At 40.0% G+C, this 26,437-nt stretch overlaps 1 pseudogene; it reads left to right on the forward strand.

Moving 5' to 3' along the window:
- LOC145397272 (putative glutamate receptor) overlaps positions 1–26,437 on the forward strand; it is a 76,623-nt pseudogene that overhangs the window by 27,879 nt on the left and 22,307 nt on the right.

Below are 26,437 nucleotides of genomic sequence, written 5' to 3' on the forward strand. Positions count from 1 at the left end.
CTAATGCAACTGAATGCTAATCCAAATTTCTGAGTATATTATCAGTATTATTAAAGCTTGTATCCGCCCCCCTCCTCCCTCTCTCTGTGAGATGTGAGCCTGTAGATTTTCCACTAGGGTTTAAGGTTGATCTTACAGACTTCGTATTACTACTAGATGCTTTATTGGGAGCTTATATATAACACTCACGGGGTGTAGTGGAATTCTTTCACTCATTACAGTCTTTCAGGGCACAGGTAGACAGTTTCCTCTGTGTGTTGCCCAGTGCCATGGCTACACTGTTTATACACAGAACTGTTCTCAAGCTTATTTTGTAACAAGTTAGCTGGCCTCTGTTGGACTCATGAAGTAAGCTTTGTCTGGTCCAAGCTGTATCAGCTCCAAATATCCTGATACTTACATTTCTCCCCCCACCCCCCCACCCCGGGTATATCAGATGTCATGACTGATACAGTGATTAACAAAGACAATTAAAACAGTAAAACAACTCCTATATTATAAGTGATTGATAAGAAAATTATATGATAATAGTTTATACTAATAATAAGAGTGCACAAGTGAACAGGGAGAATATCTAACTTAATATACATACATAAGAGGATGATACAGCATTGCTATACGTTACAGTGATGAAAAGGAAAACAAAAATACATAACAGCTGGTTATACAGGAATCACAGTGGTATCACGAGAATAAGATCTCTTAATAACAAAACAATGTTCACATAATTAGTTTCGTGTCCACACATTTCACACTGATAATTGTATCGAGTTGGGGTGGAGCAGGCCGTGGTTTGCTCATTTATCATAGTCCCACTTAGATTTCTCCAGCTTCAGTGTCAGGTTGCAAATTCATCTCGTAACATTCACATTAAACAAGTTTCACTGTTTTCCTTCTTCCATGTTGTAACCTAATCTTATGGGGTTTCTTTTCCGTACGTTTACCACAGCAATAGACAAAAAAGTCATTGTGGATACAAACAAAAACATTACGGTACTATGGTAAATGCAATACGGGAATATACATAAAATGAGGGCTCAGAAAAGTGATGATGGAAGTGAGATATCTGGACTATAGTATTCTCACAAGGAGCAGCAGTGATAGGGAAGATACTAAGGGAAAACACAGGCAAGGACGAAGGGTTTGAACAACGGACGAATACGAATATAAGAGGTCAAATGGGGCATAGGATCGTGAGGCAAATGAACGAATTCAGAGTACAAAAATGCAGTATAAAGTGTGTCATAGTAAAGTAGAGGGAACGGAACTAGTTGGAAGAGAACAAGACGCTGCAGAACGAACAGGAGTATGATAGTCGTGGAAAGGGGGGTAGCTTCTTGTATAGGATAGTACAATTCTGAACTAAAGAAAAATTTAGTGCAAGCCCACTGTAAAATTAAACGAAGATCTGACTCTGGGACAAGGTGTGTGGTAATATGACAATTCATAAATTCTCTGCATGCAACCTATATCATTGGAATGTGATAGACAATATTTCTGTAATAACATTAATCTTATAATTTCACTGAGACATTCAAAACTTTGTACAGCTGCATACCTATTTCATTCATACATGTAACGATACTACCCAGTAACAGAGATGCAATAATTTTTGTAGTAGTATCAGGGATGTAATGATATATGTAATAATAATTCCTTACATCAGAGGTTACGTAATAATACTTCCTACTAACAAAGAGGTAATAATATATGTAACCAGTGGTGCCAGGTAAAACAAACCTCGCCCGACAGCAGTTATTTTATTGCTGTTAAATACTGAATTGGTTACTGCAGTTTAGTGTCAGTACACAGTTAAAGTCTAACGTAATGACACAGATGTTTTCAACTTACGCCCTCAGAAAATCGGCGATCTTCCGTTTGACCTTTGAGAGTCACTCAAGGTCAAAGGTCATGGTGCCAAATGAAAGCCCCTATGAGACTTCCTACATCTTAATAGTAGTAAATATCTATCTTCAGCGCGTTTCGAGTTATAGCCCCCTGAATATCCGTGACCTTAAGTTTGACCTTTCAAGTTCACTTACGGTCATAGGCCATGGTACCAAGTAAAAACCCAAATGGGACTTCCTATGATAACAGTAAAATACCGGTATGTATCATCAACCAGTTTCGAGTTATAGCTCCCCGAATATCCGTGACCTTGAGTTTGACCTTTCAAGTTCACTGAAGGTTAAAGGTGTTGATGCCAAATTAAAGCCAATATTACGAGACCTTGTATTTTCATAATAGTAAATACCTATAACTACAATCGGTTTCAAGTTATAGCGCTCTGAAAATTCGTGACTTTCATTGTGACTTTTCAGGGTCACTCAATTACCTCGAAAATGTAATAACTTTCTTCTACGACCAGTGCCCACATATCCTGAAAGTTTCATGTAATTTCATTCAGCCGTTTTTCCGTAATGTTGCTAACAAAAAAAAGAAACTCGACAAAAAACAATAATTCGCGGGACTCCGTCCAAGTGAGGTAATAATACAACCGATTACCCAGAGGTGAACCAAGGTCAGCTAGTACCAGCAAGGTTGTCTACTCTCTCCACAACATCTTACTTATAAAAGGAATCCGAATTACTGTTCATATCAGCTAATTGGTCCTGAGAGGTGGAGGAACAAGCACAAACAACAGTGGGGCGAGTAGCAGACTGAAGCTTTTGTCAGTACTCATTAACAGGCTGAGTAGGTGGTGATGAGGGGATAGCAATGGCAGAAGGAAGAGGAGGAGGAGGAGAAAAAAAAGAAAAAGATGCATCGTTTTCATTATTTTTCTCCCATTCAAAGTACCTGGGAGTCCCCTTAAGGTAGTCCGTGAACTCAATGACTCTCAAATGACGAGTCTTAAATCTCAAAATTTTTTCCGTTACAAAATATTATGCGGTGTGGGCCTGTAAATTTGTCAGATATTTAAGAATTACGTATATGTGAAAGAAGAAATACAAAATCCAACGACGTTAATATTGATTGGGGATGCAGACTTATGCTGGCGATGTATCATATCATTTTTTTTTATATGACCAGATTAGCCTTAATACACTGGTGTTTTTTCTGTAAGTCTGTCATTTTCACTTTCATATAATCATTCAAATTATACTGTAGAGTGGAATAGGTTTCGATAATACCACCGAATAGTGCAATTTTTTATCTAATCCATATAAGACAAAGGATGGAATTTCGCCAATTAATTTGTTGATGGAACTATTGACTGATGCAGCAACTTGTGGTATCCATTCATCCCAAAGGTGCTTAGAGAACTAAGTACCTCAAGCATTCCATTACCTCACGATTATGTCTTTCGACAGGGTCATTGAAAGCCGGATGGTTGGGTATGACAATACATGTATTGATTATATACTGGTTACACATCTCAACAAGAAGACTGTTGTTAAACTCTGAGCCATTATCGATAATAACAGTGGATAGTGTAGTGAATGGACAAATGATGTGATCAATGAAAGCACGTGCAATACGTAACCCTTGGCAGTCTTCTGCTGGAGTGTTAGGAAAACACAGTAGTGTGAGAAATGGTCGACTGTCACAAACAAATACTCTTCACCAGACTCCGTAAGAGGCAATCAGCAGAAACAATTTACCATGGACGTGATAGAACTGGATATTGTAAAAGTGGAGCAGGTAATCCGCTTGACCCTTTATGGTGATTACAGGGAACACAGGAATCACAGTGAACGCTGATGTCCATCAAGCATCCTGCTTTTGTGTCGTTACAAAACAAAAAATCTACGAATTTGATACAGCATTCATCAAAAGTAGCAAACTTCTCCAAAAACCTACACTGGATGAGAGATTCCACTTGGGAGTAACCATCATCTAATTGGCTCCTAAGACAGGCAATTTTAGCACTGTCTGTGTAAGTCCTTTGTTTGTAACTGCAGACTGGACATCACTAAATCATACACATAAATTGTAGGGTTCATTCCAGTAAATTCTGGACGCGATGCATCTTCCAAAATAATTGTATGAAGGGGGCAGCAGGGATTGCCTTATTAAAAAAAAAAAAAAAAAGTGGAAGAAGTAGAAGGTAACTGAGAAATGTGTAATGTATTGGGGTATCATAATGTGCTCACTGAACTGTTTGACGTGAATAACTTTTCGTTTCTTAAACAGGTAAGAGTGTCATTGAAGGTTTCGATCCTTGTCCATTTATTTAACCCCTCACGTCCTGAGCTATTTCACACCTCCGACACTCCCCAATCCCGAGGTCTATCTATCTATTGCCCAACACCATAATCCCGTACGGGGTGGCCACTTGACTCTGAGTTATTTGTTTTACAGGGAGTGACATTAACCCTTCACCAACCCACTTGACATGTAGGGAGCAAGTATGGTATTTTCGGAAAAATTTTTTTTGGCTAAAACCTCCGCTTTTGGTGAGAAACATCGAAATTTCATAAAGAAATCACTCACCTGAGGTTTAAAATACTCTATCCAGGTAGCAGTACCTCCTTACCTGACTGGGTTTTCTAACAGGCTGGCACCAAAGAAAACGAGTTCTATGGGAGGGTAACTATTTCACACCACTCATAAACGGTATATATTTATTTACTTGGTACGAATTTATATGTAGTACGAGAGTATATTGGTTTTCAAACAGTAATATAGGCATTATAAGCATTGTTTCACTCACTAACTCATCATCATACCTGACCTTTTTTGCCACATTACCTGATCATCATTTCTGACTGTTTCTTCCTCTAATACTATGTAAACTTTGTCCTCCACATTGTCATCGATTGGGGAATCACTCTGGTCCTGAATGTCTTTATTGGCCAGGTCACTGGTAACAGGCAAATTGCCGAGACATTGGCGTGTGGGGGGGGGGAGGTTATGCGCTGTAAGGCATTGTCCCTGCTTGGCATCTTGTAGAGGAAGAGAGGAAGGTGTCCCGTGCTTATGTACGAAAAATCACGCGCGAAAATTGAATATTTTGCAAATTAGGGACCTTGCAATTGAAAGACGTACCAGTAAGTCGTTGGGACTGGCAAATGCAAAATGTTGCAACATACCCATACGTCGACGGGACGTCTCGGGTTAATCTCTGGAAGTTTGTGTATTATCTTCAGATAAATAAATCTTGTTAAACTAAGGAAATGTCATTAAGAAATGAACTGGAGGGAAAAAATAAGTACAAGGAAAGTATAAAGTGAATGAATACAAGGGAATTTTTTTTTTTTAACTAAAACGATTATGTACAATAACAGTAAACAAAGGAGGAGATATATATATATATATATATATATATATATATATATATATATATGTATATATATATATATATATATATATATATATATATATATATATATATATATATATATATATATATGCACAAAATGAAGTGTTCATATGGATGAAAATAGTAAAAAAAATTGAGAGTATGAACAATAAACTGCGGAAATTCTCTTGCGAAAGTGAAAAATAAAATGCATTAAGATTATTGGAGCAGAGATAATAGAATGAACTTTTTACTGAATCTTTTTTAAATCCCACCAATAAATAAAATATGATGCACGGTGTGGTATGAGCTGGTACTGATAGCTGGTGGGAGGTGAAGATGGCGAGTTGCAGGTCACCGGATCACTGGAGGTTTGACAGTCAGCAAGATGATGGTTGGGATCCTGGAGGCTTGTGACAGATAGGCTTTGCAGACAGGCGGGCTTACTGATAGGCTTGGCGGCAGACAGGCTGTTCCACATCTTAACGTATGTTTTAAATCATCACAGAAATTGGAGCCCGCATCCCCCTTTGTGATTAAGCATACTGCTCTAATCCTCATACACCTGTCTGCCTTGTGTTTTAATCCATAGGCTACCTTGACGACTACTTCATTTTATTCTTATTTCCTGAGGACGAATTTTTCAACTGCTGAGAGATTTGTTGAGTTGGAGCAAGTTGATCCAGCGTTTATTATAACCCAGCTCCTGTTACATGGATCTCTTAACCTGAGCAAATTCGCCTGATAGTGACTTAAAAAAAAAATGCAGATGACGTCCTCGGAATTAAGGTGCTTACAACATACGATGATTTAGTCAATATTATTATTAATTAATTAAACACATCAAAAGAAAGGCAGAGGCACCCATATTGTATAAAAACTTGGTATTCTTTATTATTTTTGCTGTTATGAAAGAGAGAGAGAGAGAGAGAGAGAGAGAGAGAGAGTCTTTGCACTAGTAGTAGTTGCCACACTTGGTTCACATAAACGTGAACTCAAAAGACTGCATAGTGAAACTACCCTCCCCCTGCAGTGCATCATCTTCATTATGTGAGATTGAATGGAAGCGAGAGACATACCCCGACTGCAAAGGATACTGGTTATATCAGTGCCACAGCGAGAAAGTATCATACTCCAGCACAAAAACTGTAGACATAAAAGTTCAATGCACCTAACCCTCCAATTCATGGATGTATGTTGCTTTTTATACAGACCAACGCCAAACTAATTCATTCAGGTCATAATATCCTAAGGATGACTTTTTTTTCTTTTATTCAACATTTATCTCTGCCATGTTCATGACAATTCCAACATTCTATATTTGTAACGCCAGATATATTTATTCTGCTGAATATGAGTCATAGGAGTCTGAGTGTTAATACAGGTGCCACTGATCCTATCATTTGGACGTATAATATTTTATATTCTAGGTAACGACTGACAATGTCATCAAGTTAGAAGACAGAGGAACCTAAAACAGTTAATACTGTACACACAGGAGGTTGATTTCGGTGCTGGTCCCTTTGTGCTCTCCAAGACTCGTGGTGAGGATGTGGATTACACGTCGGCAATATGGACGGACAATATGAGGATAGTAAGTGGACGTGGACGACCCGAGATAGACCCTTGGGGATTCTTGCTCCCTTTAGGGTCTCTGGTTTGGACAGCCCTTATAGTGTCGCTGTTGGTGGTGGTGCTGGCGGTGGTCACTTTGTCTCGGTTCTCACATGAACAATATTATCATGCAGAATGGACCATTGATGCTTTCAGTATACTTCGCATCATCTTGCAACAGCGTAAGTACATATTCTCTCATCCAGGATGTTTGTTCCAAGTCAAGTGATAAATTTTAAGTGACCAAATTATACAGATATCCTAGTACTACTGATATAGATGCAGTATGGTGGTGCCGTGATATAGTGAAGTTATGGACGTTACCAAGACGAGGGGGTTGGAACGAGGAGGCAGTATAGCACTCCTGATTCCACATTATGGCACTGACACTGGGGGATGGGGTGCAATAGTGTAGGAAATTAGCTACCTGTCTGGCTTAGATGGAGGAAAGAAGACCGCAGGAGTATTAGTTCCAGTTAATCTCACCCTCCTAACTGAAGAGTTAAAAAGACAACACGCATCAAGATCTACAGTGATTGGAAGATGGAAGACAGATAGGACTGCATTACCGAAATCTATCCAGCCCTTATGTAGACTCGCAAAATAAGTTTTCGTGATCTCGTTTGGAACGAGACTTCATCATTTTACAAGAAGTAAAATAACTGTCTCTATAATATACTCCGAATAGATTGTGAAATTAATGAAGGTACAAAATTATATCTTGACGTCAATCACCAAATCAAATAAAATATCCATCTGTCTATCTATCTATCAATCTGTTTATTTACTTATCTATCTATCTATCTATCTATATCTGTCTATCTATCTATCTATATACAGTATATATCTATATCTATATCTATCTATCTATCTATCTATCTATCTATCTATATATACATATATATATATATATATATATATATATATGTATATATATATATATATGTATATATATATATATATATATATATATATATATATATATATATATATATATATATATATATATATATATATATATATAATCATTCATTCATTCATTCATCATGTAATCCAATGTTGCCCTATGAGAAGAGTAGGAGCCCTGATCTAGGCAAGTTGGTCCAGACATTTAAGATGAGAGTGACCAGCCCCACTCATCTCTAAGTGACAATACTTAAGCAATAAACCCCAATCACCCCTTGGATATAAATCTGCACCGGCTCAATCCGATTGGAGCTCCTTAATTATGAACTAAATCACCAGGCGCCATAAGTTGGCTAAATGGTTTCCTGGTGTACAGGAAACCATTTGGCTTGTCACTCAGTGTACAGTCACCATTAGGCAGAAGGATGAGGAAAGAATGAAGGAAAGAAAGACAGAAGAGGAAGGATGGAAAGATGAAAGAGAGGAAAGGGCAGGCACTCGCGAGTAGCACTACAGTACATTGCGCAAGTGGATGTTAAGCACCTCCACCAACTCTCTCTTTTTCTCTCTCTACATATATATATATATATATATATATATATATATATATATATATATATATATATATATATATATATATATATATATATATATATATATATATATATATATATATATATCATCAGCCATTTGAGTGTCCGCTGCCGGACCGGCCTATCCCGACCGAAGAAGAGACGATACAGCCAATGTATTTTTACCAAGTGGCTTAGGCTGGCTGATAGAGATTGTATGTAGGGTGAGAAGTGCTTGTAAGTGTAACTGTAGTGTTGGAGAGCCTTTGGATGTGTGTGTAGTCTGTGAACCAAGTGCAATTGGCCCACGCAAGCCAACTGGGTGCAAGCATACTTTATAGTATGTGACATTGGTTCAACCACAGCACCCCCTGTGTCCGCGAATGCAGTACGTGGCCAGAAGAACGCTCCCAAAGTTTATTACCCTGACGAGGCACGAACCTCGTTCTTCAGTGTACGAAAACGCTCACTTTACCACTGTACCACAAAGGCTCCATATATGTATATTATATATATCCCATTGGATCCCAGGGGTGCTGGGCGAGGCATTGCACTTGGAGGGTACTGAGCGTACCGCCCTCCGCCTATCGGCTCATAGTCGCGAAGGTCATAGGTCTCTACCCGGGGGTTCCCTACTTTATGAAGGCTTAACAATCCCAGTTCTGTCCAATACTCAGGACACTGGGCTCCAATGGGATATATATAGAGAGAGAGAGAGAGAGAGAGAGAGAGAAAGAGAGATAACTTTTTGACTTTTTTTCAAATAAAAAGTAGCCTGTATCATAAACTGATGAACTTTTGTAAAAAAAAAAAAGTACCCTTATTCCTCTCAGTGTTTAAAAAAGGTCACCCCAAATAAAAGAAAAAATAGATTACCATACATGTAAAGTTACCACATGCGAGTTTTATCACTTTCTTAATCTATTTATAGGCTTTTTATAACTTTATAAACTTGCACAACAGATTTCAGAACTGTTTAGAACATCCTACTGTAGAACAGTTTGTAACGTTCTAGTATGGTTTATCATTATGTACAACATTCTAGCATAATCTAAATAGTATAAAACGGTATGCAGTTTTCAGCATCTAACTGTTATCTTAGCAGTTTGAAGCAGAAGAGTCAGCAAAATAATTGCTTAGTGTATTACTGCTCTCTCTCTCTCTCTCTCTCTCTCTCTCTCTCTCTCTCTCTCTCTCTCTCTCTCTCTCTCTCTATATATATATATATTTTTTTTTTCTTCACATAAGCATGATGTTGCACAAAAGAAGTGGTACTATCGTACAGAAGAAGAAGGATGTCTGGACCAATAATTTGGTGCAGTTCCAGCAGTCACTTAGTAGAAAAGTAACTATGCCTTTAGAAGAATCTTCATTAGAAAAAAAAATGCAGAATGCCAAACCAAATGCAAGGTGTTGGACGTTACCAGTTTCTTGGAGCAAAAATCAAATTAATAAAAGAATGAGTACTAGAAATTTCCAAAGAAGTTACAAAATAATGGGAGAATAAATTGAACTTTCCACATGTGTCAGATCAAGCAATAGAAGCAAAGCTTGACAAGATACTAAAATCTTGCCATGAATGTGTCAAGAGTGAAAAATATGATACCCTAAATAAACTTTTTGATATCACAATATATATATATATATATATATATATATATATATATATATATATATATTTTTATATCACAATATATATATATATATATATATATATATATATATATATATATATATATATATATATATATATATATAAGTAATCGCTGAACTAGAAGATTACATAATGATGATACTAAAACTGGAGTGAAAGAAATAACAATGAATATCACCTCACTGTACCTTTTATAACTGTATAGTACTAAAGCATTTCGTGATGCAAAAGGATTAACAACCAATTATGACACGGTACTGATAAGTTCATGAAAAATTACAACGATGACAATGATCCACTCAAAATATTACGTTACTCTGGTGATTGGTGCTGAAGAGGAATACCTAACTGTAGTGGCACCAGTACAACCAGGCGGCTCCACTGTCTGCTGTTACAAACTTCTCTATCCCTTGAAAGGAGGCTAGTAGACTGCAGGGAAAGAGCAGCTTAAGCTTGCGGTCTACAGGGTTCACGTTTCACATAAGCCTGGGGCCATAGCGACAACCAATCTAGTGATGCTCATAATAACTAACTTGTCTTAACACGGTGCAGTTGCTGAATACCGCATTGCACACCAAGTCAAGGGACTCACAAAAGAATACAATAACACAATGTAACATAGTTTTTGTTTTGGGGGAATATCCCTTATTTTCTGATTGCTTATATCTCAGAACTATAAAGAAAAAAAAAAAAGAGCTATCACTCGCCTCAAACTTTGGGTTTATGACCAGGCAATCGAAATTTTGAAAATTGCTTGTTTTCCATAAGAGAACCGGCAATTTTCGTTATGCACCAAAAGTATGAAAAACGCTTCGAATCAATCTAAATCTACATGTATTTACAGAAAAATTATTGCAGAAGATTTGAAAGTGACTAGTTTTCCGAGACTTATGTGTATACAGTTTCACTTTCACGAACGAGCCCCCAGATGTACTCTCCCATCACGTTCTCGTCATACTGTCTTTGGTAGCGGCGTTCAAACTGCAAAATATCCTGGAGGAGGCGGTCGCCTTGCTCCTCCGAGTTAGCCCCCATGATTTTCTTGAATTTATGAGTCTTGGACATGGACTTTGAGGGACAGCCTACAGCCCATGAAGACTCACCAGTCTCAACCAGCTCCACAAAGTTCTTGGCCTTGAGGTTCCCCAGGAAGCCCTGAACTACTGTGACAAAGCTGTTCCAAGCCTCCTCCTCCACCCTGGTGGGCTTCGTAGGGAATTCCTTGCACTCCAGGATCTTTTCATCTGTGGTCCGTCATAGACACTGGCTTTGACCTTTGCCTCAGACAGCTTAGGTAAGTCTTGGATGTACTTGAAGGCTGCTGACTCATTATCTAGAGCTGTGACAGATTGCTTCATAAGGCCCAGCTTGATATGCAATGGCGGCATCAACACTGGTCCTTACCATGGAGAATTCGGTCTGCTGCAGCCAGTCCTGCTTGTGATAGTATGCCATTGTGTACCTACTGTCCCAAAGACAAAGATAGCAGGGGAACTTGTTGAAACTGCCCTGGAGACCCATCAGGAAAGCCACTATTTTGAGGTTTCTAATGATCTCCCAGACATACTCTTCATACTTAAACGCATCCAGCAGAATCTTGACGTTGCTGTGCTCCTCCCTGAGTTACACTGAGTGAACCAAGGGAAGAGATGGGAACCGGCTTTCGTTGCTGAGCTGCACAGCACTGAGACTTTTTTTTTTCCAACCGTCAATGAAGAGGACCCATTCGTGCTGGTTGCAGGGGACCCCGATTGTTTTGAACAGAAGCTGGAGAACAATTGGTGATGCTTCCTCAGACTTGAGACTAGCACACTTTCGTCCAACAATTTCCACAGTTTGAGCCTAGATATCAGATGCTTGGCATTGTACCTTGTGAGACAAAAATCTCTTTTCAAGTCGTTGAAATCTTTTTGGTTGGGGTAGTATGGGTTTCTCTCCTCAGCTCCACCTCGGAAACTGTAATTTGGATCAGGAACGTCGTCCTCGCCTTCTGACTTGCTGCTCTCTCCCCATTAAGACATATGCCATTCCTCTGGAGATAAGGGTAAGGGGAGCTCAGGGCAGTGTGGCACGGGAGCGACGTATGAAGGAAGGTCCGGATATTTTACAGCAGGTGCGTTCTTGACAATCCGGCGTTAGGAAGGGTCCGCAATGTAGAAGTAGCAGTTGCTCAAGTGGTCAGTAGGTTCCCACTAAATTTGGGGGATGGCGAACTTCAAGTCTGTCATCTCCCCTTTGAACCATCCTGAAAACAATGAAGAAATATTGTAACTATAAAAAGCTATTTTAATAATGAAATACACATCAAAAATTGCATTTTAATTACATTTGTAATAAAGAATATATCGACCGTTTTTACCTTCAAGAGTCTTCTTGCAATGCTGGAAGGTGACGTGAGGTGCCCAGGGTTTGTCTTGATCCCCAACATGTATGCCAAAATATGCTTTATAGGCCGGACACATCTTAGCAGATGCTTCCACGTAGTGCTTTTTTGCTCCTTTCTTAATGAACTGGCTGCAGACATAGCAGAATGCATCTGCCGGATACTTACAACCTCTCCAGGCCGCCTCAATCAAAATGCAGATATGAAAACGCACAGATTTATACAAATGCTCCAAAATGTAATTAAAGGAATGCCATGAAAAAAAATTCCTTTTTTTTCTAAATCCAGAATGCAGAATTTTAAGATATACGTACCTGCAAAGTTTCAGCCAAACCTGGTCACAAACGAAGAAGTTGAAAAGAATGCAGGTTGATCTTAATTATGCTAATTATTATGGGTCATGTTGCGTAACCCTGTCAAACTCAAAGTTCGGACTGATTGAAAGCTCATTACAAGTTATACATGGTCTATGTAACGCGAAAATAGTGATGAACTCCCAGGATCAAAGAAAATTTTTTTGTTACACAGCCTAAAGGACTAAGAGCAGGAGAGCGGGGAAAGTGATTTTACTCTTTTTTTAAAATTACTTTGGACTTTCTATATGACAGGTCAACACTACAAGAGGCTTAGCTGACAGATACAGATTTCTAGAGTTTAAAGTTGCATCATCACGTAATTCATCCTGTTGCTACAAGTTGGAAGAAAGAAAGCATGCCTGCCATCCATATGTAACACTTTTATCTGAATTAAATCTAACTGGAATATGGGAAGGTTGACTATATTGCTTTCATCGTTTTTGCAGTCTATGTTCACATGTTGTTACTTCACCAGCTTTCCTGGTAAGTGAAGAGTGGTGGTGGTGGAAGCGTGTGGTGGTTGGGATGTGGATGCTGACAACGCTGGTGCTGACACGAAGCTACTCCGGCAACCTGATGTCTCTCCTCGCTGTGAGACACATTCCTCAGCCATACCAGACTCTCAGGGACGTGCTGGATGACCGAGATGTTGTCATGGTTTGGCAGAAGAACTCTGCTAATGAACAATTTTTAAGGGTAAATATTCCAAACAGATCATTGCATAAGAGTATGTTATTAAGAGATGTGAATAAGAATGTGGGATATGGGTTATGACAGAAAGAAGTTCAGAGAGAAGCCGGCAGATAAATTAGCTAAGTAGTGTATGTGCTGTGAAAAATGCAGATGAGATTAAGTGTTATGAGTGTAATGTCGCGATTGAAAGGTCAGGGTTACTTCTTTGCCGGCTGTGGCAGTGTAAGGTGTTGCATGAAGTAATCAGTATATGCAAAATATGACGAACACAAAAGGAGAACGTGCTGATGAAAAATGCTCAGCAATATCCACGGAATGATGATATACAGCTGCAAGCAGAAAAATGCTGGCAGGAACTGCCGGCGTTTGTTCGGCATATAATGGCACTTAAACTTGTAAACAAAGATAAGTGGAAATCTAGTAACCCATTAGTTACAGCGTAGTATACACGAACGTACAGTAGTGTCTGCTCCACCTCTATTACTGCCCTGGCTGGAGGAAATCGTAGGTGGGATTTCTCGTGAAACGAAGATCTGTTGTCAATTGCGCAGATGTTTGTTCAATCTTTTGCCCAACTACACGACAACCTGTTTCTCATGCAGCCAATTCAAGATCCAAAACACAAGAGCAGGTCTTTATTTGGTTCAGACTCTCGCTATGGCTTCTTTTCAGCTAGGAATATGGGTGGAGGGCGAAAAGAACTATGTATTGCAAGTATACACACTACTGTATTTTGAGAAGTTATAGCTGCATCCCCAGACTCATGGAATATGAACCCGGTTGATTGCAAGCTAAAATTGTCATTCTCTTGCGATCCACCATCTTTCTTTAGGGGGATGATGTAACTGAGGGACTTTTTTGTAATCAGACACCTGAGTTGTCTGGTTTTATCGGTGCCGCCACGTGAAGATGTGCCTCTGCAGCACCTTGGGAAGTGGACAAGCAGTTATTTGGGACTGTACAAATACAAGTTAATAAATTCTTAGATGTGTGGCGGGGTAAGCCGTTGATTTACATCAACACCTTAAGAGTCCCGCACAGCATAAGAACCAAGTAAATGCTGAAATTCATCTTATCCTATAGGTGGTCCGAAGCACATGTAGAGGGTGGGCCATATATTGTTGTCGTCCCCCTCCCCTTCCACACGCACTGCCACTCGGATGGCGAATTCCCGTGTTTTGAGGGAACGACTGTCTTTGGCTACCCTTTTCACACCTGATGCTGTCACTTTTCATTCATCCAATAATTGGATAGTTGATAAAACTTTTATGATGCGACCACATCCACTCCCATACCAGCAGACTTAGCCGTCCCTGTTAAACATAGATACTGTCAGGTGACTCAGATGAAATATAAATATTCGATTCCAGCATGATTGTATACATACTTATGACCACCTCAACAGCGATACGAAATTTTTTATTAAATTTTTGTACTGCCAAATTATTCTTTTCTTTTGAGTGAACTGTAGCAGTGATGGTGTTAATAAGGGATATATCTAACCTCTCAGGTTAAAGAGCTAGATACTGTACAGCGGACTTTTTGAAGTGCGATGATTACAGGATTGATAGACACTGTTTGACAATGTGATCCTTTACTCACTAGGTATTAGGTTCCACATCATTCCTTTAGCATAAAAAAAGTTTATCATATACTTTTTCTTGTCCCTTTTTCCTGCTTACCTATCCCCTACCTACCAACCATCCTATCTCCCTGCCTACCTTCTTGCCTGCCTCCCTTCCTGGCTACTTTCTTACCTATTTCCATGGTTATCTTATTGCTTACCTGCCTACCCATCCAACTCACTCCCTACCTCCTTATATCTCTTTCTACCTCCTTGCCAACGTCCCCACCTACAGTACCTCCGTACCTAATTACCCACTTACCTCCTTTCATGTCTTCTTACCTACCTACATCCCAACATCCTCCTGTCTACCACCCTGCCTACTTCCTGGCTAGTGCCCTGCATACTTCTCTGCCTATCTCGCTTCTTACTTTCCTTCCTACACACTTAACTATCTACCTACTTACCCACGCGACTCCTTACCTGTCTGCATGCCTACCTGTCCCTCTTCCTACTTGTATGTCTGCCTACCTTTCAGTTGCCCTTCCTGCTGGTATCCCTACCTCCCTCCCTACTTCCGACTTTCCTGCCGTCCTCCGTACCCACCTCCCTATCCACCTATCTGCCTGCCTACCTGTTTCTCTGCCTACCTCCCTACCTACAGTACCTCACTGCCCTCTCCACCACCTAATAAGTTAGCGGCACATACGCGCATTTCATTTTTTTTTTTCAAATTTTCCATTTTCAGAGGGTTTAATCATATTGTCATGGGTGAAATGACCACATTTTGGACGCCTTTTCCAATGATACCAATGTTATATCTAACTCTTGTAAATTCAGGTTATCCCAGCAATGATGGTTGACAGACTGTATGTAGAAATGACAGGTTGTAAATAACGTAGGGCTGGTAAAGAACCTCAATTATCGCTGGATTAGTTTAGGCTCACTACCACCCCCACAACAATGGATCAGGGTGTCAGAATCCGAAAGGGGAAAACAAGACAAAGGGAATACCAGTTCAGTCTATGCGGAATAGAAATTTGTACCTTCTCCCATATGACGTCATGTGGCCCCTTGTCTCAGTTTGGCACAAGCTGTCATGAGTATTAGGGTCACGTACTGAGAGTTGAAGTATCCCGAACTATTGTGCAGTTTATGGATGTAATTCCTCCTATACGCATAAAGGGAATTATTATCTACATAGAATCCACGAGATGACGAGCTCAGAAAAAAGTTGGTTCATCTCTACAGCAGAAAAGACAATATCAATGTCAAGAATGCACGGATTTTTGGTCTGTACTTTGAACCGGCTGCCTCTCAGTGGAATTTATACATGAATTCCAATAAATGACCAAATGATAATGTAGAACGGAGTATCAGTATTGTAACCACTGACATTAAAAGCTATATTTAGCCAGGTGCACATAATATGGGAATCAGTGTACTTCGCAGTGTTCTCTAGGTAATAACGGAGTCTATAACGGAGAATGCTAAATTGTTAACACTACGATATGTGGTGATTTTATATATTTCTGTGTTTTAAAGAAAGATTACTCGTATATTCAGAGGTGGCCAGTAATGCAGCAATATTATTACATTGCTTTACTTGAGGTAACTTTTTAAAACGTGGAGTAGCTTGAAGCATTTAGAATTATGAATACTTTTACTTAACATTTTCTCTTCACTATGGTACGTTTACTTCGGTATTATTCTGCAAAAAGGATTAGTTATATGTTACATCTTCGGGAACATCACACACACACACACACACACACACACACACACACACACACACACACAGAAGAGAAATAAAGAAAACAGAGTGAGAAGAAGGAGATAAGTGAGGAAGGGATGATACATGAGCGTGAAGGGAGAGTAGAGAGGGAAACGAAAGGGGAAAGTAAAAGGGAGAATGAGAAAGGGAGGTGGAGATTTGGGGGAGAAGACACTGAGGCAGGAAGACAACAAAGAACGTGAAGAAAGGTGAGAGAAATTTGAGGAAAAGAGGAAAGATAGGACAGATGAGGGGGACAGTGAGGGAGGCCAGTTGAAACAGGACCTAGTAATGTCATAACGGGCCTGGCTAACTGAGCGTGGGCCGACCTACAGTGGCGAGGTGAGTTGGAACACAAAGCAATGAATGTGATTTACCAACCCGATGTAGTTATATAATGTTGTTTTTACACTGGAGTTCATGAAGGATTTGTCTGCCTTCTCCCGTTCTAAAAGTCTGACTAAAACTTGATAAAAGTCACAGTACTTTATCCTGAATTCGGCATGTTCTCCAGTCTGTGTGGTTAATTAGCTAAAAAGAGCATATTCACCTCTTGTTTTCCATGACTTATCTAATCTGTGTGTGTTTGAGGAGGGGGTGTATAATGTAAAACATGACTGATCCTCAGTCAAATATTTCCAAGTTCAGTTCCGGGGAAGGCCACGAGATCTGGGGATTGGGTCTTCTTACATCACACGGTTCGTACCCTGATGACCAGAGTTGAAATCGGGAGTTCGGCTTTAACTTCAATGACTACATTCAAAAGTGATGTGAAGGATTGGTACTTAACTTCACATACGATTGTCCGGTGTTACAGCACCCGTTAAGTCGATAGGCTGAGAGTCAGTGCTGGGTTTTGAAAGTCGAAAATGTTCAGAAAGTCAGTCTCCTGTTTTCAGTGTCTTCGCCTGCACAAAGGTGTCGGGAATGCCAGGCATATATTGCTAGCGTCAGGAGCGCAATTTAAATACCCTAACGAACAATTAAAGGGATAGGTGAGGTGGGTGACAGGCTGGTCGTGTTGTCATACGTACTGTACATTATTTTTTCCCCTCGCTCATAGACGAGAGAGAGAAAAAAAAAAACAAGACTGCCCATCATCTGTGAGCCAGGTAGACTGTAACAGTACTGTTAGATGAAAACTTGACTATTATATATCCATCCTGGATGACTCTCAGTGCTGGTTGACGTGAACTCAAGTTGTGCCTCTAAACAACTTTTGTTAATAACATTTCCTTTTACAATCAATACATTCTGAAATTTGAATTTTCGACAAAGACAGACACACACAGATACATTTCGTACAAAAATAATAACCATCGATTTCGTCTACCTGGCTCAAAAAAACTTTGTTCGTAGCTATGTTGGGCAGCTGGGTTCCGCAACAGAGCAAGAAGGGTGGAGAGCCATGCTTGCCTTCACGGAAGCTAGAGCTAGGGCCCTTGCTTTCTTCTCAGTCATATACAGCCAGTCACGGAGGGAGTACGCACTGTATGTATTTAGGCATACTGAGCTCTATATCTCTTCATTTTGCTTGGTTAAATCTGTTTTCTTTTCATGATGGGATGCCATAAAAGCACATAGCTGCTAAGAAACAGCAGTTGTCATAGTTCATGAAGAACAAACATGAGGAGGCCAGGAAAAGAGAATGAAAATGCAGAAATCACCATACCATGCTTTTAAATGACAAAAGCCAACGCAATATGCACAAAACTGTCTACATTTTTTAGTTTACTCAAATTTCTGGTACAGTCAAATCATCTCTGTGTAATAACAACCTGAACTTAAAATCAGACCTAAGTTTTTATTTTCTTTTACGCTTCCTACTTAAAAATCTCCAGTCACAACCAGAAAAAAATCTTGCGTTTGTCACATTCATCAGACGTTCAGGAACAACTGTGACTAGGAACTTTAAGGTCGAACTAAATTCGTATTGATGTAATTTCCGAAGAAACCGATTTTTTCGTAGTTATTGCTTTTTCAAAGGTACCCGGTACTTCGAAACGGGGACTAATTTTAAAATTTTGCTATTCAATTTTTTTCATAATAAAATTGCCTTTTCAAAGAGATGTAATGGCCACCTTTATCTTCATTCAAGCTAAGTTTTTAGTTTTAAATAATGAAAAAACGATAACAAGGAATAATATATATATATATATATATATATATATATATATATATATATATATATATATATATATAATTTGCATGGAACCGGATAATTTGTGTTTTACAATCAGGATTGATAATATGTGAAATTTCATGAAAATCTTCCAGTATATACTACTTCTAACCTGAAGAGAACCATAACATCGTAATCTAAGTCTTCTCCTTTTCCTAGTCTGTGAAGTCAGGCATCTACAAAGAAGTGATGGACCAGGAAGCGGTGGGTCGCCTGGTGTTTGTTACCCAGTCTCAGTTCTCTGACAGCCTCCACAACATGGTTAGACCTGGCGGACACGTCCTCATCGATGTCGATATCACTGTCAGAAATTTAATCGCTGGACAGTTTTCTCAGACAGGTAAATATTGTAAATTTTCTTATAGTCTCACCAGAGATGACAGACTGTTATAAAGGTAAATGACATAGGTGAGACGTCGAGGAAATATTTCAGAGGAGTGAGTTCCAAGAACGATGAAAGTGTGTGTGTGTTTGTGTGTGTGTGTGTGTGTGTGTGTGTGTGTGTGTGTTTACTTGGCTGGCTTGAAGAATAGGCTAAGGATCGCATTTTCGGAAGTTCAACATTTCTGTTTGTAAACAGACAGTGCTACACACCTTCAAATGTCGGCAATGAGTGATATTGTTTTCTCATTCTGGAATGGTATATTGTATCAGAATGAAATTTTCCTTGACGTAATGACAGAACTGTTGAAAACAGCAACAAGGCAGAGTTATCAAAACCAAATGATCTAGATATGACCAGCAACCGCGCAGTATCGAATCCTAAGGTTTTCAAAGCTTTAACCAATGTTTCATCGACAAAAAAAAATGGTATAGGTTAAACAGTGTTTGGAAAAAAAAATATGGTGGGATAGTACACAACAACACTGGTAACAGCGTGAGCCCTACTGGAACTTTTAAGGTATCATATTTCAGTAGCTTAACTGATGCCTCTAAGGCATAGGCAACGTATCACTACGCGACGGTAGTGCTGAACATGTCATTCGTTATTTCTTTTCCACTTGCGGTGGCTGAGTTATTAGAACTGCGAGCTATAAAGCTGCTGGCCAGATGGTGCCAGGGTTGGCATCGCGCTGCAGGCAGCTGGTACAACTCGACTCAGGCGTTCACCCATCCTTTGTGCGTTGGTAAGCAATTTGCCTCGGGTAGCTCCTACGTTAATTAAATGTGGTTATTGATGATGCTTGCATTCAAAGACAGTTGATGAATCATCTGTAACATGCTAAAAAATCTGGGTTACTGAGGTGATCATCCTCTGGCAATCACCTCATTGCGTTTGCCATTCCCAGTAATAAATATATCATTTTTTCTCATGGTTACATGCATACTTTGCCCTAGTGGTCCCAATGTCCTTGACGTGTATCTTCCTTGCTGCACGTTGATCTTCTATGCTCCCTCAACACACGCACATTCTCCATATCTGTACTATTCACTCGCACTTTCTCGTTCTGCCTCTTCCATAATCATTACACTGCTGTCACATATAAGTTGTATTACGTCGTTCACCCGCACACATAAATTCCCTCTGTTTTTATCTTTGAAATAACTGCATTACCCGCGGACAGCCAACTTCCACTTATTACTTCCACTCTTCAGAATCATTAATGCTGTTGTAGATGACCTCTGCTAATTTATTGGGCTTTCAACAGTATTGTGTCTGAGGGTCCTGTCTAGTCTCTCATCAATAACCCATTTCAGCATTACATCTAACTAACCCTATTTCCTCATATGTTGTTGACTTGGCCATTCTGTTTTGCATTCCCTTCTCATATCATTCATCACTGCAGTAATAACAGTAATCTTTACATGAGACATTTGTGCACCTGCCCACTTAATGCTGTATTATATAATTATGATTTTGGAAAAAAAAAAAAAAAAACAGTTCTTAATGCTTCAAAACCTAATTCCTCCATCGCTCAACCCGGCAGATCTTCCACATGAATATCGCCATGGCTTTATAGTACCTATTCCACTCCATGATCATTTTCAGCAACCGATGTGTCCAGTTTTCTCTTGATATGAAAAAAAAATCACATTACTTCTCTTGCAAAATATGCTTTTCAGAGGTTAGCTGTGCTGAACCGACTTCGTGCACTGTTTAACCCTACTCACTTCCTGACTTGACAATGGAGCCAAATTCATTTGAGTGTGGAGTATACCTCTCATGCATGGGAGGACTTAAATTACCTGTACATTATAGCCCACTTTTCTAGAGATCATTTCATCTACTAGCCCAAAGAGGCCCTCCTAGCTTCAGTCCCCTAATCTTCATATTCAAGTGATCTGTCACTTCTGCAGTCTGTTTCACACTCGCAATAAAAAGACGTGTAAATCATTTTGTCCTGGAGGTGGCTGTAGTATTAAGCCTCCCTTCTAGGACATTTGACTTCCAAAGCTTTTCCATTTTCACCCAACACTAAACTCAGAAAGCCCATGGCAACCCTATAACTTCGTCACTACTTAGCTTTCATACAAATGTCCTATTGGCCTACTCTTTGCACTTGGCTGAGTTTTATCTCAGCACACTCTAATATTTCACTTTTTTCTGAATTTATTCTTTCCTTCCATACGGGACATACACACTAAGCAACCACATTTTTCCCTTCTTAAATATTTGCTCAAGACACTCTGAAATTCAAACTGTCAAACTGCCGAAGTGTTTAGCATTGTCTATTCACTTTCTTGGGAAATATCATTGAGGTACACTGCCTTTTGCTCACTTAATCTTTTCTTCTGCACAGACATGAATCGTATACATTCAGGACCTGATACCACTGACTTTTAGATGTCGGAGCATCTGTAGGAACAGCTCGGTCAGTTATTCAAAAATGAAACAAAAGTATTCGGGGGACGAATGGTAATCACCCGCCAGAATATGTTGTTGGTTATGGTACAAGCTACCTTTAAACCAAATACGAAGACAATTCTTAAAACTCTAAGGAATTCAGTCACAGCACTTAACGAAATGCCAATCCATATTACAAATTATATATATATAAAAAAAAAAAAAAAACATTCGGGGGCTTAATGCTAATTGTCTGCCAAAATGTTGTTGGCAAAGGTACAAGCAACCGACAAACCAAATGTGAAGTAAATTCGCAAGGCTTTACAGAAGTCAGTCACGACGTTTCGCAAAAGGCCAGCCGGTGTTAAAAAATAAAGGAAATTCGTAACACTATGGAATTCAGCCACCATGTTCCACAAAAAGCCGATTCATATTTTAAAATATATGGCGGCTGGCATTTGGTCGCCTTTGATCAAATTTTCACCAAATGAAATAGACTTCTGCACATCCACATAGTTGCTATTACCTAAATGTTTGGTGAAAATTCGCCCTATGCTTTTCAATATATTTTGACAACACACACACACACACACACACACACACACACACACACACACACACACACACACACACACACATACACATACACGCACACGTACGCACGCACGCACACACACACACACACACACACACACACACACACACACACACACACACACACACACACACACATACACATACACATACACGCACACGCACGCACACACACACACACACACACACACACACACACACACACACACACACACATCGCTCGCTGGCTCAATGGTAACGTTCTCGCTTGCCATCTGGTAGACGGGAGTTCGCGCCTCGCTCAGGTTGCGAAAAGTTTCACTGACAAAGTGGATGGTTACTGTCCCCCTCGAGCAAAGGGACGGGTGTGTGCGTGTGTGAAGGTCACAGCCTTGCCCTTAGATCGGACTATATGAGCTCTCAGCTCCCTTCCGGGAGGGTAAAAGCTGACGATCACGACCATCAAGTGCTCCTGACCTACCCGGTGAATTACACACACACAATAACAAAAACTATATTGCTGCTCCTTGCTGAAGGCGGGCAATAAGGAAACAAAAGTTTTCTGGGGACACATGCTCATCACCCACCAAAACATGTTGTTGACTAAGGTGCAAGCTTTCTACAGACCCAATCTGATGACAAATCGTTAAATGCGGAATTCAGTAACTGCATTTCAGAAAAAAACAATCCATATTATAAACTAGAGGGGCACTCAGTGTTGCACATCTCTCCGACAAGGGCGATGTGATATCCAAACCACACTTCATAAAGGGGTTTCATTGATTAAGGTTTCGCAGAAAGTGTTTCGGGATTTGGAGTTGTAATACGATTCGGATCGGTCGCAAAAGTTTATCGATTGTTCCCAGGTACAGCCGTCCACACTGCCGCGAGGTACACCACAGAGCGGTGGCAACGCTGGGGAGACATAGTAAAGAAGCAAGTGAAACGCTTCGAAACCCTCCCCCCGATTGAAGCACAGGTGCGCGCGGTTGCTATGTTACCGAGGCGATGTGTATGATCGACGTTAGATACCTTTCATTCGTCAGCAGCATGAACCACCACGACACCCAACTCTCTTACATCACTCGTAACTAGTACGATATGTGGATTATGCCTCCCATTCCCATCTCTCCCTCCCACCAGTGACTGCATCGAATGAAGTTCGAAAACTTGAGGTTCCGGGTTACCGTCTTTGCCAGCGTTGCCAACGTTCTGTGATGTACCTCGCGGCAGTGTGGACGGCTGTACATGGGCCGTCTACCCGCCGAATTTGGTCCAAATTCCTCTTTTAGTGAGTAATCCTGCCAACAGATAAATAAGTTAACAAACAAGGATGAAAACATACTCTCCTTGTCAGAGAGAAATTTATGATGGCTGTCAGTCGGTCGCATTTGATCAAATCCTTGCCAAATGTACAGTAATAGGCTTCTGCACATCAATATAGTTGCCATTTCCTATAGGTTTGGCTAAAATTCGTCTACAAATTTTCGCTATATTTTTGCAGCACACACACACACACACACACACACACACACACACACACACACACATACTGTATTGCCTTGGCTTTCTCAGGGCGGGCGATAACAAAGAATTTCACAGTGAGTATACATCACTAGCGAAGCTCTATATGGTGCTTCGCTTTAGCTTTCAAAGATTTGAACATGCAAGGTGCATCACTCAAGCATTTCCATCTTCTTCATCATGTAATCGAAGCCCCATATGGATCTATATTTATCTAGGACATCATTACTCTTTTCAACTTCATCACAGGCCATATAATCCAAATTTGTCATCGGTGAATTTAAAATGTTCTATGTTATTATTCTTTTTTTCCATACACTTTATATCGTAATTGTAGTAGTCATATGAAGAATCGTCTTTGTCTGATGCTTTAATCTGTTTCTACAAGTAAAAATGTGGTGTGTGTGTATATGTGTTACACCAATCGAGAAGAACTTTATATGCCATTGGATTAAGGCAGATAAAATGATTATTTAAAAAAAATAATAACAAGGTGGTAGGCGATGCTGGTCAGCTCTAAGCGGATCAAGCTTTGTCGGCGACCGGAAGTGAATTTCGACACTAAAAGTCATTTCCATATGGAGGTAAGCTAAACCAGTGCAACATTCCACCCTAGAATCATGGCCCAGGCTATTAAGTCTTTTGAGCCTAAGCATTTCGGACAAGCAAGGTCGTAATTTTGCCGCTTCTTATATTTTCTGCAATTGATAAACCTTTGACCCCTGACGTGGCGGATATAGGTCAAGTGTGTATGAATCACACTTGTAATACTCATTAACGTCTATAAACATGAATATTTTATTCATTTCCAATTCACCCACTGTGGAGCTAGGACTCTTGAAATTCACAGAATGGCCCACCGGAGGTAAAGCTTCTAGGTGGCGCTGCCAGACTGTGAGTTTCGACACTAAATATTATTTTAGTGTGGAGGTACTCCAGTGCAACATTCCAACCAAGAATCATGGCCCAGGCATTATAATCTTCGGAGTCTTAGCATTTCGCGTGAGCATAGTCGTGATTTTAGCTATTTTCACCATTCTCACATTTGATGACCTTTGACCCCCGACCTGGCCAATGCAGCACATAGGTGTACAGCGAAAGGTTGTAGTACTGGTCGGTGTCTACAAGCATAACTTTCATACAATTCCATCGAGCTGCTGGGGAACTAGGTGAGCAGTGTTGAAAATGGGTACCGGTTGCGTGGGATGCTGAGGCCAATCTTCGCAGGGTTGCCACGCGAAAACTTGAGGAGAGAAAGGAAAATGGATGGCACACTTCCGATAGGGAATGACTTCAAGACTACCCCTAAAGAAGTCAGAGCTTTCTGCGCTAGTTGGTAATGTTTCTACGGCTCGAAACGTAAATAGTACGAAAAAAGAGGGTTTTCGGCCAGTGCTAGGCAATGAGTAATTACATAGCAACTAAAACCTTGCGGACACAACATAGGGTGGCCACTGTATCCCGGCTTGATCGGAATCGGTTAATTCTGAAGGGTAGAAGCGCCTGCCACAATCAAACTGTGGTAGGTCTCCATATTATAATTGCAAATCATACTAGATAGATAGATAAATAGATAGATAGAGAGACAGATAGAAGCAGGAAGTCAAATGATGAGAAGGTGTTGTGTCTGCGAGAATCGAGCAGTGCTAAGCATGCTTACACACTCTTAACACTGAGGAAAGCTGACGACAGCGGCCAGTAAGGAGATGATGCAGTTAGCTGTCAGCAGTCCTCTCGTGAACAAAGATCTAGTCCACCCCTGCTATACCAGAATTTAGGAAAGAGAGCTCAGACGGAGATTAGCCACCGAACAGGCTAGACAGAAGGAGACAAGCGACCCTAGAGAGAGGTCGAGACGGAGATTAGCCTTAGAACAGAAAGAGAGAGAGATAGCGAGACAGGGAGGTAGCTACCCGGGAATTATACTATTATACCTGTTTAATATTTCCAAGACAAATAAAAATAGTCCCATACTATTCTTTACCTCTCCCGTCACTACATGACATCTGGTGGGAAAACTACTACAAGATATAAAAGCCGCTCGACCACAAGTCTAAAATATACGCCTCTACAAGCAAATACAAAGTCGCTGCTTTATGATACAAAGTCTTTATGACATTTGGTAGCAGCGAACGTATACGAACCTCGTCTACGAATCAACATTAAATTCCTACAAAATATCAAGATTGAAAACAAGAATATCTCTCTCAACCAACAACATAACCGGCTCCTGACGCTTCTCTCCATCCCCCTCCGTCTCCCAGATCATTACGCTGATGCAGAGGTCAAGAGATCACCGACGCCTTGCAAGTAGCTTAACGACAAACCAGCAAATCTGCGGACATCGTCTCCGAATTAAAAGCAAATTTCTACAAAAGCAACCGAGACTACAAGATTAGCTTCAGTTCTACAAAGTCTTTATGACATTTACAATCAACTACAGCCATCTACAATCAACTACAATTAACAACTCTACGTCGTCTGTATAATCTTCTACACGCACCTACAAGTAGCGGCACTCTTCATCCCACAACGAGTAAATCACAAGAAAAAAGGACCAAGAATACATCAAGAAAGAAAGAAAACAAACAAACAAACAAACAAACAAACAA

Source organism: Coenobita brevimanus, chromosome 40 (assembly GCF_032717465.1).
Source record: "Coenobita brevimanus isolate Jiangsu-jjx chromosome 40, ASM3271746v2, whole genome shotgun sequence".
Lineage (NCBI taxonomy): Eukaryota > Metazoa > Arthropoda > Malacostraca > Decapoda > Coenobitidae > Coenobita > Coenobita brevimanus.